This window comes from Seriola lalandi, unplaced genomic scaffold (assembly GCF_002814215.2).
Source record: "Seriola lalandi dorsalis isolate HSWRI2012SDOR001 ecotype SW California unplaced genomic scaffold, Sedor1 jcf7180002054951, whole genome shotgun sequence".
Lineage (NCBI taxonomy): Eukaryota > Metazoa > Chordata > Actinopteri > Carangiformes > Carangidae > Seriola > Seriola lalandi.
Genome location: NW_019525502.1, coordinates 846694 through 851793, shown reverse-complemented (window position 1 = coordinate 851793; position 5100 = coordinate 846694).

Here is a 5100-nt window from a genome sequence, read left to right as displayed (position 1 = left end):
CAAAAAAAGTCATAAAAACATCATAGTAAAGTAAGGTATAAAAAGTCATAAAGACGACATATTATAGTAAGGCACAAAAAGTCATAGTATAGTAAGGCATAAAAAGTCATACTATATTGAGGCATAAAAAGTCATAAAAACGTCATAGTATAGTAAGGCATAAAAAGTCACAGTATAGTAAGGCAAAAAAAGTCATAGTATAGTAAGGCATAAAAAGTCACAAAAACGTCATAGTATAGTAAGGCATAAAAAGTCATAGTATAGTAAGGCATAAAAAGTCACAAAAACGTCATAGTATAGTAAGGCATAAAAAGTCATAGTATAGTAAGGCATAAAAATTCATAAAAACATCATAGCATAGTAAGGCACAAAAAGTCATAGTATAGTAAGGCATAAAAAGTCATAAAAACTTCATAATATATTAAGGTATAAAAAGTCATAAAAACGTCATAGTACAGTAAGGCATAAAAAGTCATAAAAAGTCATAGTGTAGTAAGGCATAAAAAGTCATAAAAACGTCATAGTAAAGTAAGGCATAAAAAGTCATAAAAACGACATATTATAGTAAGGCATGAAACATCATAGTATAGTAAGGCATAAATAATAATAGTATAGCAAGGCATAAAAAGTCATAGTATATTAAGGCATAAAAAGTCATAAAAACATCATAGTATAGTAAGGCACAAAAAGTCATAGTATAGCAAGGCATAAAAAGTCATAAAAACATCATAGTATAGTAAGGCACAAAAAGTCTTAGTATAGTAAGGCATAAAAAGTCATACTATATTGAGGCATAAAAAGTCATAAAAACATCATAGTATAGTAAGGCACAAAAAGTCTTAGTATAGTAAGGCATAAAAAGTCATACTATATTGAGGCATAAAAAGTCATAAAAACATCATAGTATAGTAAGGCACAAAAAGTCTTAGTATAGTAAGGCATAAAAATTCATAAAAACGTCATAGTATAGTAAGGCATAAAAAGCCATAGTATAGTAAGGCATAAAACGTCAAAAATGTCATAGTACAGTAAGTCATAAAAAACTTCATATAACTGGACATGAATCTGTCCTCACATTGATAATCCTTATTTGGTATTGTCTATGTAAATTCCTCATCAGGTACTATGGATCTGTTCTTACCTGTGCACTCGTTATTTGGTACTTTCTGTTACAAACTAGGAGGTCTTTGTCCTTGAGCACGCAGCTGCTTCTTTTGACAGTTAGCTTCCATAATTGTTCACACACACACACACACACACATATCCTGACCACGCCTCCTTCTTCACTCTTTATATAAAATTCAGGTACACTCTTCGTTTGATATCAGTCTGCAATTATACTCTGTGTGACTGTATCCTTTGCAAAGCTCTTATTAAAATATATAAAGAAAACTTGATCATTTTGTCAACTGTTCATTTTCAGATTTCTATCACAGTATAGCAAGGAATAAAAACATCATAGTATAGTAAGGCATCAAAAACGTCATAAAAACGTTATAGTATAGTAAGGTATAAAAGAACGTCATAGTATAAGGCATTAAACCATCATAGGCAAAAAAACGACACAGTAAAGTAAGCAATAAATATGTCATAGTATACAAAGGCAGAAAAACGTCAAAGTTTACATAGTATAGTACGGCATAAAAACTTAATATCATATAAGGCATAAAAAGCGTCAGTAAAAATTCATAGTATAGTAAGTTATAAAATCGCCATATTATAGTAAGGTAGAAAAATGTAAAAAAAATGCTATAGTATAGTAAGGCACAAAAACGTCATAAAAACGTCTTGGTATAGTAAGGCGTAAAATCGTCATAATTTAGTAAGTTATTAAAACGAAATAGAATAGTAAGGCATGATCTTCCAGTCGTTTTGCCTGTATTAATGCTTTGGTGTCCTGTGCTCCAGAAGACTTCCTGATTTGTGGGCTGCTGATTCTGCCACACTCCACTGTCGCCACCCCACACCACCTACCTGCTTTTGGTCTCCAGCTGTCCCTCGTGTTTCCAGAGTTGGTAACTCACCTGTCTCTGGCCTCCTGTGTCTTTCATACTCCAGCTTCATGTCAACATCGGACACGAGGATTCCCTGGACCCACTCTCCCTCCAGATTCACCATCACCACTGCCTTCTCCCCAATAAACTCTGTTGCATTGTTATTGCTTGTGTGTTTTGTGTTCTGTCTCTGCTCTGGGTTCCAACATCACTTCTGACAAATATGTACCACATAGTATAGTGAGGCATAAAAAAAGTCATAGTATAGTACGGCATAAAACCGTCATAGGCAAAAAAGCGACACAGTAAAGTAAGTAATAAATACGTCATAGTATACTAAGGCATAAAAACGTCATAGTATATTAAAGTACAAATCTGACATAGTATTGTTTAAAAAAAATCATATTCTGCACTTTGTATTACCTGGTTTTGCCCTTTGTATGGTCTGACTTAGTATAACTGGACATGAATCTCTCCTCACATTGATAATCCTTAATTGGTATTGTCTATGTAAATTCCTCATCACGTACTGTGGATCTGTTCTTACCTGTGCACTCGTTATTTGGTACTTTCTGTTACAAACTAGGAGGTTTTTGTCCTAGAGCACGCAGCTGCTTGTTTTGACAGTTAGCCTCCGTAATTGTTTATACACACACATATCCTGACCACGCCTCCTTCTTCACTCTTCATATAAAGTTCAGGTACACTCTTTGTTTGATATCAGTCTGCAATTACACTCTGTGTGACTGTACAATGATCCTTTCCAAAGCTCTTATATTATATATAAAGACAAATTGATAATTTTGTCAACCTTTCATTTTCAGATTTCCATCACAGTATAGTAAGGCATAAAAAACTTCATAGTATATTAAGTCCAAAACATCATAGTAAGTCATAAAAACAAAATAGTATAATGAGGCATAAAATGTCATGGTATAGTAAGGTATAAAAACATCATAGTATAGTAAGGCTTTAAAAAAATGTCACAGTATCATAAGGCATATAAACGTCATAGTATAGTAAGTTATAAAAATGTAATAATATAGTAAGGTATAAAAGACGACATAGTATTTTAAGGCTTAAAAAAATCAGATAGCCTTCTATTTAGAAGCAAGCATGCTAGTTTGGTCTCGTCCACACTCATTACTCCAGGGGACTCAGGGTCACAGGTGAAATGCCTCCACGTCTGAAAACAAACTTCATGGTTTATAGAAACACTGGAGAAAGTTTCATGCTTTAGTCATACAATTCACAATACCCTCCATATACAAGGTCATCTGCTGCACTATTATCCTTTGTTGCAGCCATAGCCCACATCTAACGACCAGAACATAAAGGTAATTCAATCAAAAGCACTGTGTCACAAAGGCATCAGAACAAGTGAGTGAACACCACAACTCCTCTTCAGTGTCTGCTTGTCCTTTATCTTCGCTTTGCTTCTTCCTTAAAACATAATTAAGACATCCAGGCTTGTAACTGCATGACGTTACAAGAGAATGATATTTAACTTCTAAAATTAACGCTCCCACATCATCTTCAGACTCAGTAGTGAGTATTGTGGATATGAATTCATTGACCATCTAAGGTGTTAATTGAGACATTTCCTCAAACGTTACTGTACAGTCTGTACAATCCTGTGTCCCTCCTTATCCATGTTGAGTTTAATCATTATCTAGTATCTGACAAGAGGAACATTAGAACTGGGTATCCAGGGAACATGGAGTCAATGTTAAGTGTTCATGTGTCATGTTGACTGATAATTGATCCTACTCTATTCTGAGAAGTATTCCTATTCTTTCCAAGAATAGTTCTGCAATTCTGAATGGCTTCAGAACGCACAAACCGTAGTTCCCCACAGAAACCTTGCAATTGTGCTGCAGCCTTTGTAAACTGTAACAAACAGCTGTCATTGCTGCTTGTGTGCAGAGAACATATCAGGTGCCAGATGCAACTGGGTGTAGATTCATGACTATGTGTAAGCGCAAAACCAGAAATATGTATGAAAAATTGGACACAAGCCGTATTTCCACTCCCACGATTAGCCATGAATGGATGAAGACACTCCCTTAATCAGTTTATGTACAAAAACACTGTCTGCGCCTCAGGTTATCAGGCATGGCACAGAAAAGAATGACAAAAAAGGAGGGCAAATTTGAACGTGAAATTGAGACTGAAAATTGAAAAAAGGAAAATGTGTGTCTTTTGGTGGACTTAGTTCTGGGATCACGAACAGGCACAAAAACAGGTACAGCATGGCAGAGGTAACAGAGATAATCAATTCAGTGAGTTCCAAACAAAGGATTGTGAAGAAGTAAAGAAAAATGGTCAGATTGCAATCGGGAGGCAAAAAAGCGCAACAGTATACACAAAGAAAGATCTGATCTTCACCACTTATAGTTTTCATTTTACCTCAAATTCTAGAAGAAAGGAAGTTGACTTTTAGAGATGTGATGTCGCTGCAGGATGCAGACTACATGGCACTACAAATCATTTTAGCACCGTCCCTGTGATAGATTGAGCTTGTCTGGCGCTTTGAAGGCGACTGATTAGACCCTGAAAACGCAAACTCAGCACATCCGTAATATGCCAGAATCCCCAATCAGATTACCTCTACATTTGAGATGAGAAGTTACTCATGCAATCCTAAACTTACTGCACTCCCATTGTAAATGGAGTTATGCTATAGGTCCAGATTCTTAAATGATCAAACTGGTCTGTAGGATTTCAGTACAATCCAATACATATAATCAGTTTTCATAAAGACTCAGGCCTGACGTGTTGATTCAACCCCTTTTACCTTGTAAATGAGCATATTGCTGATTTTATTTAGAAAAATGAGGACCTTGACATGTAAACATTCAGCCACCACAATCAATTAATCAATCATTTACTCATCACTATGATCTGTTTATCCACTTTAGCAACTAGCAGTGTCTTGGGAATACATTGATCATTGCTTCCCCTACTTTCAACTTCCACTGTGTCATGAATTATAACAGAGGTACAACAGTGCTGGCAAATTGTTTACATCTAATCAATATTCTGAGCAATCAATGCAAATTATCTGTGTGCAATGTGTGGACAGAGAGATGGAGCTGAGAGACTG